The sequence below is a fragment of the Psammomys obesus genome, unplaced genomic scaffold (genome assembly GCF_907164565.1).
Source record: "Psammomys obesus unplaced genomic scaffold, mPsaObe1.curated_primary_1811, whole genome shotgun sequence".
Taxonomy (NCBI): Eukaryota; Metazoa; Chordata; class Mammalia; order Rodentia; family Muridae; genus Psammomys; species Psammomys obesus.
In genome coordinates this window covers 13,371-24,312 of record NW_026590285.1, presented here as the reverse complement: position 1 = coordinate 24,312, position 10,942 = coordinate 13,371, and the positions used below count along the sequence as shown (strand labels likewise).

The window sequence follows — 10,942 nt, the reverse complement described above, 5'->3', positions numbered from 1 at the left end:
GCAGCAACAACGGATTTGTCCAGCAGCAACTTTATTGTGAGGCTCTTAACAGCAGATGGAGAAGGACCCCGAACCCTGTGTGCGTTCTGCTTAAGTAGCCAGCAGGGTGACTTGTTCGTCTGTAATTGGTGCTCCACACAAAACCCAATTAGCATGTGGTCTCCAAATGGAGGACCACACAAGCCTACATTAGCATAAGGCGGATGCGCAGATCGCAAAACAATGCTGGCAAGAAGAACCAGGAAGCAGGAAACCGGCGCCATCTTGTAATGGCGGGAGTGGCTCCCGACACATGGTTACCAACAAAACTTAATAAGGGCTAGATTTCACCAGAAAAGTCCTCCTACGAGCTGAGACTTGAATGTCTTCACATGGTAAATGAATCTCTTTGGTTGTCTGGTCCTCATGATGCAAAAATGTATCCATAATATTTTCTTTAAAAGTTTATTTTCAGAGCAAAAGAAAAGATGACAATGAAGGTAAAATAAGTAGCCCAGGTGATTTCAGCCTCACAGACTCCCTCACTTACTGTTACCTCAAGAATCAACACCCTGGTCAACTTTAAAAAAAGAGCTATTCCAAAGTGATCAATACCACAGAGACTGGACAGAAAACAGGCAAACTAGACAGAAAACTCAGAGACTGAACAAATGTCAGAGACTGGACAGAGAAAGATACAGCTAGCTTTGTCAGTACTTGGTCAATATTTTACTTTTTAAGGGTACCCAAAAAGATGTCCCCCCCAGACAACCACAATAACAAAATATTAAGAATATGATGCCCCATTCCCAAGAAGTGGGGTGGGGGGGTGTTGGTTGTTTGGTGGGTTATGGGTTGGTAGTGGCAAGGGGAACAAAAGTAAAAGTTAAAATCAGGGATCTCTTTTTTTTTCTTCTCTTCCTTTTTCCTTTATTTTCTCTCTTAGCCAATATTAGAGAAAAAGAAAATAAAATAGAGAGATGTAGGATTACAGAATAAAAGGTAGATTATTGAATTTACTAGTGTCAGATATTATGTACTGGTATGGATTATGGTATATTGATAGAAATTTATGGTTTTTTTTCAACTTTTGCTTAATATATTGTACATAGGCAGCTAATTTGAAAATGAGTTATAAAACTCTGGTCTTACAAAAACTATTGCAAACTGTTCAGGATGGCTGGAAATGCAAAACTGTAATTAGCACCTTATAAATAATCTTACTTGTAGTCTTTCTAACTTGTAGTTAGATACTACTTTTTTAATTACAGAAATAAGTTTTATTTAGGCTCTTGTATATATTTGCAAGATTAGCTAGATAGTACATAGCTAGACACAAACATAGATATATATAGATAGATAGATACATACATACATACATACATACATAGATAAATAGATACATAGATAGACAGATATGATTAAGCATTATATGATGGTAGATAAGTAGGCGGTCTTCAAACACTTCAGAGAGCTATAGAATTTGGCATTTAAAAATATTTTAAAAGGATTTTCTAACAGAGAGACACATCTGCTCCTGGAAGCACTTGTAGTCTACCTCAAAGAACATGATGTGCATCAAAGAAGCAATTGATTATTATAGTCATTAGAGAGAAAAATAAAATAAAATAAAATAAAATAAAATAAAATAAAATAAAATAAAATAAAATAAAATAAAATAAAATAAAACAACCAATCAAACAAACAAAAAAGCAGCTCTTTTTCAACTGCTGATAAGCTGTCTGAGCAAACTGTGAACACCAGGACAATGGAAAATTGACTTTCCAATTTTGCAGAAACTAAGTGGTCAGTCTTTCAAAATTGCTTTTTCACATATAAGCCTGTCAGGTATCCTGGGCCAATAGGCTGGATACCCCAACAACACAGAGAATCCTCTGGTGACTGTCCAGGCAGTCATCTGTCTCTGTCATTTCTGTAGTTCTGGAAGCTGTGTGTTCTATGCTTCCTTTATGATTAGGTATTATTTTTCCTTCTGGCGATTTTGTGAGGTTGAAGACTATATAGTCATTGTGTTACTACAATTAATTTTAAGGTCTAGATGGATGTTTTGAGGTTGATAGATATAAAAAAGTGGTTTAGGTAGAGAACTGAGGACTCACCAGGTTAGGATAGATGTTAGAATACTTTTTCCAGGTTTGCCAAATGCAAATGGACTGGACATTTTGAATGTAATTCTTATCTGATAATTCTCATAATAATTATTGTAGTGTATACTTTGTTAATGTTAGAGACAAAGCCAATTTTTCTAAACAGGAAAAGGGAAATATTGTGGATGTTTTGGTTAATGAAATGCAAACATTTTTTTTCTTAATATCCAAAAATGAAGGTTTTAATTTGTCCACACCTGTTAAATGTCTCGTGCGGAATGTGGCCTTTGCCAGGTGGAATTAGTTGAATTCTGAGAACTTTGAGGGATATAAATATGAGAACCCAGAGGAGGCAAGCAAGGACTGCTTGCTGCTGATTTGTCCTGCTGCTGCATTTGCTGTTTGCTGATTTGCTGGTTACCTGTACTTTGGGATTTCTGGATGACTGATACTGGTATTGTCTCCATAGGAACAGTATGACCCTACTCAACAGAAAGTAGCTGAGAAAATTCTGCCCACAATTCTCACTAACCTTCTTTTCCCTCTACCCTTTGTTGAGGAGTTGGAAAGGAGGTAAAAGCATTTAAAAACCCTAAATAAAGAAGGGCTCTTAAAAAAATCATGGTCAACAAAAAGTAAACAGAAAAATACTGGCTAATAGACATTATGAGCCAAATGGAACTAACAGATATTTAGCAAACATTTCACCAAAATATGAAAGATTATGCTTTCTACTCTGCACCTAATGGAGAATTGTTCAAAACTGCACACTTGAACATAAACCCCAAGTCTCAACAGATACAAGGAAATTGAAATAATTCCTTGCATCCTATACAACCACTAGGGATTGAATCTGGATATAAACAAAAGTAACAAAATAAATCTGCAAACTCAAGAAACCTGAACAGTTTTTCACACAATAAAAACTAGGCAAAGGCATAAATAAGTAGAGAATGTAAAGACTTTGTGTGATTCAAACAAGGGAATACACACCATACCCCCTAATTTTTGGAAAACAGTTCAAAAGAAGTTCATACACTAAATGTCAATGTAAAAGTGGGATAGATTTCATATTAGCAATTTACAATATTCTTTTTAACTTTTTTAATATTAGTTACAGTTTGTTAACTTTGTATCCCTGCTGTTTCCTGCTCTCTTATTTCCTCCCAGTCCCACATTCCCACTCTCATCTCCTCCCTGACCCTTTCCAAGTCCACTGATAGAGGAGAAATTCCTCCTTTTCCATCTGATTCTGGTTTATCAGGTGTCTTCAGGACTGGCTGCAAAGTCCTCCTCTGTGGCCTAGCTGGGATGCTCCTCCATGGGGGGAGGGAGTGTCAAAGAGCCCGCCATTGAGTTCATGTCAGAAACAGTCTCTGTTCCCCTTATTGCGGTACCCACTTGGATACTGAGCTACCAAGAGCTACATCTGAGCAGAGGTTCTAGGTCATATCCATGCATGGTCCTTGTTTGGAAAAAGAGTCTCATAAAAGACTCCTGTGCCCAGATATATTTGGTCCTTGTAGAACTCCTGTCCTCTAGGTCATATTAACTGCCCCCACCCTTATTTTTTGATTCCCTGCACTCTGCTGAAGGTTTGGTTATGAGTCATAATATCTGCTTTGATACACTGCTAGGTAGAGTCTTTCAGAGGCCCTGTGGTAGGCTCCTTTCCTGTTACTTGTTTGCTTCTACATCCAATGTCCATCCCATTTGTCTTTCTAAGTGAGGACTGATCATCATACCCTGGGTCCTCTTTCCTGTTTGTCTTCTTTAGGTGTATAGATTTTTGTATGTTTATCCTATTTATAGGTCTATATAAGTGAGTATATACCATGTGTGTCTTTCTGCTTTCGGGATACATTGCTCAGGATGATTGCTTCCAGGTCCCACCATTTGCCTGCAAATTTCATGATTTCCTCAGTTTTAATTGCTGAGTAGTATTCCATTGTGTAAAAGTACCACACTTTCTGTATCCATTCCTCAACTCTGGGACATCTGGGTTGTTTCCAAGTTCTGCTATTACGAATAAAGCTGCTACAAACATGGTTGAGCAAATGTCCTTGTTTTGTACTTGTGTCTCTTTTGAATAAATGCCTAGGTGTGGTATAGCTGGGTCTTGAGGAATAACTATTCCTAATTGTCTGAGAACGTGCCAGATTGATTTCCAAAGTGGTTGTATCAGTTTCCATTCCCCCCACCAACGGAGGAGGGTTCCCCTTTCTCCACAACCTCTCCAGCATGTGTTGCCATTTGAGTTTTTGTTCTTAGTCATTCTGGTGGGTGTCAGGTGAAATCTCTGGGTCGTTTTGATGTGCATCTCTCTGATGTCTAAGGATGTTGAGCATTTCTTTAAGTGTTTCTCTGTCATTTGATATTCCTCTACTGAAATTCTCTGTTTAGCTCCGTACACAAATTTTTAAGCAGATTGCTTGATTTTCTGCTTTTTAACTTCTTTACCTCTTCATATATTATGGATTTGAGCCCTCTGTCAGATATAGAGTTGGTAAAGATCCTTTCCCAGTATGTAGGCTGTCGTTTTGTTTTGATGACCATGTCCTTTGCTTTACAGAAGCTTTTCAGCTTCATGAGGTCCCATATATTGACTGTTGCTCTTGCAGCCTATGCTGTTGGTGTTCTGTTCAGGAAGTTGTCTCCTGTGCCAATAAGTTCCAATGTCTTACCCACTTTTTCTTCTAACTGATTTAGTGTATCTGGTTTTATCTTGAGATCTTTGAACCACTTGGACTTTAGTTTTGTGCAGGGTGATAAGTATGGATCTATTTTCATTTTTCTGCATGTAAACATCCAGTTGGACCAGCACCATTTGTTGAAGATGCTGTCTTTTTTCCACTGAATGGTTTTGGATTCTTTGTCAAAAATCAAGTATTCATAGATGTGTGGGTTTGTTTCTGTCTTCTATTCATTTCCATTGATCCTCCTTTCTGTTTCTATCCCAATACCATGTGGTTTTTATTACTATTGCTCTGTAGTACAGCTTATGTTCGGGGATGGAGATGCCTCCAGATGATCTGTTGTTGTACAGGATTGTTTTGTAAATTCTAGGTTTTTTTTTGTTTCTCCGCATGAAGTTGAGAATTTTTCTTTCAAGGTCTGTAAGAATTTTGTTGGTATTTTCATGGGAATTGCATTGAATCTGTAGATTGCCTTTGGCAGAATGACCATTTTCACAATGTTAATCCTACCAATCCATGAGCATGGGAGATCTTTCCATCTTCTGATATCTTCTTCAATTTCTTTCTTCAGAGACTTGAAATTTTTCTCATTCAGGTCTTTCAAATGCTTAAATAGATTCACCCCAAGGTACTTTATGTTAGAGGTGGTTATTGTGAAGGGTGTTTTTTCCCTAATTTCATTCTCAGCCTTTTTGTCTTTGGTATACAAGAGAGCTTCTGATTTTTTTGAGTTGATTTTGTATCCAGCCACTTTGTTGAAGGTGTTTATCAGTTGAAGGAGTTCTCTGGTTGAATTTTTGGAGTCGCTCATGTATACTATCATATCATCTGCAAACAGTGATATTTTGAGTTTCCGATTTGTATTGCCTTGATCTCCTTTAGTTGTCTTATTGCTCTGGCTAGGACTTCAAGTACTATATTGAACAGATATGGAGACAATGGACAGCCTTGCCTTGTCCCTGATTTCAGTGTGATTGATTTAAGTTTCTCTCCATTGGGTTTCATGTTGGCTATAGGCTTGCTGTATATTGCCTTTATTATGTTAAAGTATGTGCCTTGTATCTCTGATCTTTCCAAGATTTTAAACATGAATGGGTGTTGGACTTTTTCAAATGCTTTTTTGTCATCTAAGGAGATGATCATGTGGTTTTCCTCCTTCAGTTTGTTTATATGGTGGATGACATTGATGGATTTCCATATATTGAACCACAGTTGCATGCCTGAGATGAAGCCTACTTGGTCATGGTGGGTGATATCTTTTATGTGTTCTTGATTTTGGTTTGCAAGTATTTTACTGAGTATTTTTACATCAATGTTCTTAAGAAAGATAGGTCTGGAGTTCTTTTTTTGTTGGGTCTTTGTGTGGTTTAGGTATCAAGGTGATTGTAACTTCATAGAATGTGTTTGGTAATGTTCCTTCTGTTTCTATTTTGTGGAATAGTTTGAAGAGAATTGGAATTAGCTGTTCTCTGAAAGTCTGGTAGAATTCTGAACTGTAACTATCTGGTCCTGGGCTTTCTTTGGAAGGGAGACTTTTGATGACTGCTTCTATTTCATTGGGGGATATGGGATTATTCAGTCTTTCTACCTGATTGACTTAATTTAGGTAGATGGAATCTATCAAGAAAATTGTCCATTTCGTTTAGATTTTCAAATTTTGTGGCACATAGGCTTTTGTAGTAAGACCTAATGATTGTTTGGATTTCCTCAGTGTCTGTAGTTATGTTCCCCTTTTCATTATGATTTTACTGATTTGGGTAGTTTCTCTCTGCCTTTTTGTTAGTTTGGCTAATGGTTTATCTATCTTGTTAATTTTCTCAAAGAACCAGCTCTTGGTTTCATTGATTCTTTGAATAGTTTTATTTGTTTCTAATTGATTGATTTCAGCCCCAATTTTAATTATTTCCAGCTGTCTGCTCATCTTGGGTGTATCTGCTTCTTTTTTATCTAGGGCTTTCAGTTGGGCCATTAAGTTGATTTTATGTGATGTTCTGAATTTCTTCTTGAAGGCACTTAGTGCTATGAGCTTTCCTCTTAGCACTGCCTTCATTGTTTCCAATAAGTTTGGGTATGTTGTGCTTTCATTTTCATTGAATTCTAGAAAGTCTTTAATTTCTTTCTTTATTTCTTACCTAACCAAGTTGACATTAAGTACCAATTGTTTAGTGTCCATGTATGTGCAGGTTTTTTGCTGTTTCTGTTCTGGTTGAGGTTCAGCTTTAGACCATGATGGTCAGATAGGATAAAAGGGATTATCTCAATCTTCTTGTATCTGCTGAGGTTTGCTTTGTGACTGACTATATGGGTCTATTTTGGAGACAGTTCCATGAGGTGCTGAAAAGAAGGTATACTCTTTTGATTTGGGGTTCAAAGTTCTGTAGACATCTATTAGGTCCATTTGATTTAGGACCTCTGTAAGTGCCCTTGTTTCCCTGTGTTGCTTCTGACCGGATGACCTGTCCCTTGTTGAGAGTGGAGTGTTGAAGTCTCCCCCTATTAAGGTGTTGGGATCAATGTGTGATTTCAACTTTAATAATGTTTCATTTACAAATGTAGGTGGTCTAGTATTTGGGGCATAGATGTTCAAAATTGTGATGTTCTCCTGTTGGAATTTTCATTTGATGAGAAGAAAGTGCCCTTCCTCATCTTTCTTGATTAATTTTGGTTGAAAGTCTATTTTATTGGATAATAGGATTGCTACCCCCACTTGTTTTATGCGTCCATTTGCTTGAAAAACATTTTTCCAGCCCTTTACTCTGGGGTAGGTTTATTTTTTTTTTTTCGCATAGGTGTGTTTCTTGGATGCAGCAGAATGTTGGATCCTGTTTCCTCAACTATTCTGTTAGTCTGTGTCTTTTTATTGGAAAGTTGAGACCATTTATGTTGATAGATAACAGCGACAAATGACTATTAGTTCCTTTTATTGTGGAGTTGGTGATCTTACTATGATTCATTGCTTTTTTTTCTTTTATTGTTTGTTGGGAAATTATCTGTATGTTATGTTTTCTTTCGTGTAGTTGTTTTCATTGGATTGGAGTTTTCCTTCTAGTACCTTCGGAATATTTTGTTTTCTCCATCTATGTTGATTAAAAGTTTTGCTGGGTAGAGTAGTCTGGGTTGGCATCTGTGTTCCCTTAAAGATTGCATGACCTCTGCCCAGGCCCTTCTGGCTTTCATAGTTTCTGATGAGAAGTCTGGTGTGATTCTGATTGGTCTACTTTCATACATTACTTGACATTTTGCCCTTCCTGCCTTTAACATTTTTTCTTTGTTTTGTAGGTTTAGTGTTTTGACTATGATGTGACATGAGGAGTTTCTTTTCTGTTCTAGTCTATTTGGTGTTCTGTAGACTTCTTGTATGTTTATTGATATCTTTTTCTTTAAGTTGGGAAAATTTTCTTAAAAATATTTTCTGGTCCTTGGAGCCTGCAGTCTTCTCTTTCATCTATTCCTATTATTCTTAGGTTTCATCTTTTCTTGGCATCCTTGATTTCTTGTATGTTTTGTGTTTGGAACTTTTTTGATTTTACCTTTTTTTTGAGGGAGTAATCAATTTCAGCCAGGGTATCTTCAGCACCTGAGATTCTCTCTTCCATCTTTTGTATTCTATTGGTGATTCTTACCTTTGTGGTTCCTGATCTTTTCTCTAAGTTCTCAAGTTCCATGTTTTTCTCTGTGTTTTCTTTATAGATTCTAATTCTGTTTTCATGCTTTGCACAATTTCCTTCATCTGAGTGAATGTGGCTTCTATTTTTTTTTTTTTTTTGTTCGCTTCTTCTCTATATGTCTCTAATTGTTCCTGTATGTGGGCAGTTATAGTCTTCTGCATTTCTTTGAGAGCTCTGTTCATTTCCTCTTTTTGTTCCTCTAATAACTGCATAAGCATAGCTTTAAAGTCATTTTTCTGTGTTTCTGCTGAATTAAAATATCCATTGATTTTAAGGATTGCTGGTGGGTCCGTGGTTTCCTGATTTTTGTTGAGTGAGTTCTTACCCCTACCTTTGTCCATTTGTTTGTATGAGATCTTCACTGTTTCTTCCTTGAGTCTGAACTTCATACTGGAAATGTCTTTTCTGGTCTCTGGAGTATTCTTCAGAAAGATCAGGGAGATCCAGTAGTTTGAGAGTGTGTGTTGCTGTTTAAGTTGTACTGAAGGGAGGAAAACCACTAGTGCAGATTAGTTATTTGGGGGGAGTTTGTGTGTGTGTGTGTGTGTGTGTGTGTGAGAGAGAGAGAGAGAGAGAGAGCATGTGTGTGCGTCTTGAAGGGGAGTGCTAGAGACTGTAGGTGCTTGGGATATGGGTGTTGGGAGCAAGCACAGGAGGGGATGTGGATGCTGGCTAGGTTAGCAAACACAGATGGCGGGCACAAAGTACCTGCACAGGTTTCCTGAATACCCAGTGGTCTCCAGTCTGTGGAGGGCTCTGCAAGCTGGGCTGTGAGGTCTGTGGCTGATGCTGCAGGCAGGACAAGTACTGTGTTTTGGGCTCTGTGTGTCCAGCCCTGTGCTCTTTTCTAGAAGTGGTGAGCACAGCAGACTGGGCACTGCTCTCTGAGTTGGGAAGTGTTATATGCTTCTTCTGCTGCTTCCCCCTCAGGCAAGGCTGGAGATCAGAGGTCATGGGGGAAATGCCAGGGGTTTGAGTGTTCTCAGTCTCAAATATCAAGGAGGGAGACATCAGATAGCACTGTGTGCAGATAAGCTGTGTGCACTGTGGGGTGCCTCCTCTGCTTCATCTGCTAGTTGCAGTAACTCTAGAATAATTCTGGTAACTCCGTTGCACCTTCTCTGGTTGGCTGCTGTACCTCAGCCTCCTTCACTGCTGCTGCCCGCAGTGCACACTGTTTGGCGCCATCTTGGATCCTCCTAATGTGTTCTTGAATATGATGAGAGCAGTGCTAAGAAGAAAGTTCACAGCACTAAGTGACTTCAAGAAGAAATTTGAAACATCTCATTCAAGCAACTTAATGGCTCACCTAAAATGCTTTAGAGAAAAAAGAAGCAGACACACCAAAGAGGAATAGAGAGTTGGAAACAATCAACCACAGGGCTGAAATCAATAAATTAGAAAAAAATAAAACAATTCAAAGAATCAATGAAAGAAGAGCTGGCTCTTTGAGAAAATCAGCAAGATAGACAAACCTTTAGCCAAACTAACTAAAAGGCAGAGAAACAATATCCAATCTAACAAAATCAGAAATGAAAACGAAGACCTCACAACAGACACTGAGGAAATCGAACAATCTTACTTACTTATTTACTTACTTGCTTCAAAAGCCTATCTGCCAAAATTTGAAAATCTAAATGAAATGGGCAATTTCCTTGATCAATTCCACTTACCAAAGCTGAATCAAGACCAGGTAATCAATTAAATAGTCCTACATCCCCTAAGGAAATAGAAGTGTTCATCAAAATCTCCCATCTAAAAAAAGCCCAGGGCCAGATGGTTTCAGCACAGAATTCTACCAGACATTCAAAGAAGAGCTAACTCCAATTCTCTTCAAAATGTTCCACAAAATAGAAACAGAAGGAAAAGTACAAAACTCATTCTATGAAGCCACAGTCACCTTCGGACCTAAACCTCACAAATACCCTACAAAGAAAGAGAATTTGAGGCCAATCTTCATTATGAATATTAATACAAAATTGCTCAACAAAATACTTGCAAACTGAATACAAAAACACATCAAAAATAAATAATTTAAACCAAACACTAAGTGCTAGAGAATTAGAAACCATCATTTAAATTTTTCTAAATAAAAGATGCCCAAAGTCAGAGGGCTTTAGAGCAGAATTCTATAAGACCATCAAAGAAAATTAATGCCGGTACTCCTTACCCTAATCTAAAAATTGGAAACAGAAGGAACATTGCCAAATTCTTTTTATGAAGGCACAGTTACCCTGATACCAAAACCACATAAAGTCTCAAAAAAGGAGAGAAACAGACAAACCTTTCTTATGAACACAAATGCAAAATAATCAGTAAAATTCAGGTCGCAACCTGAATCCAAGAACACACCAACAAGATCATCCACCATGATCAAGTAAGCTTCATCTCAGAGAGGAAGGAAATGTTCAACATTAAATGTATCAAAATAATCCACCATATAAATATACTGAAATAAAAAATAAAATAAAAATAAGTTCATCTCCAATGT

At 37.5% G+C, this 10,942-nt stretch overlaps 1 pseudogene; it reads left to right on the top strand.

Annotated features, from left to right (window-relative positions):
* LOC129676423 (immunoglobulin kappa variable 4-1-like) overlaps window positions 1-9,654 on the top strand; it is a 23,985-nt pseudogene extending 14,331 nt beyond the window's left edge.
* The last annotated feature ends 1,288 nt before the right edge of the window (window positions 9,655-10,942 follow it).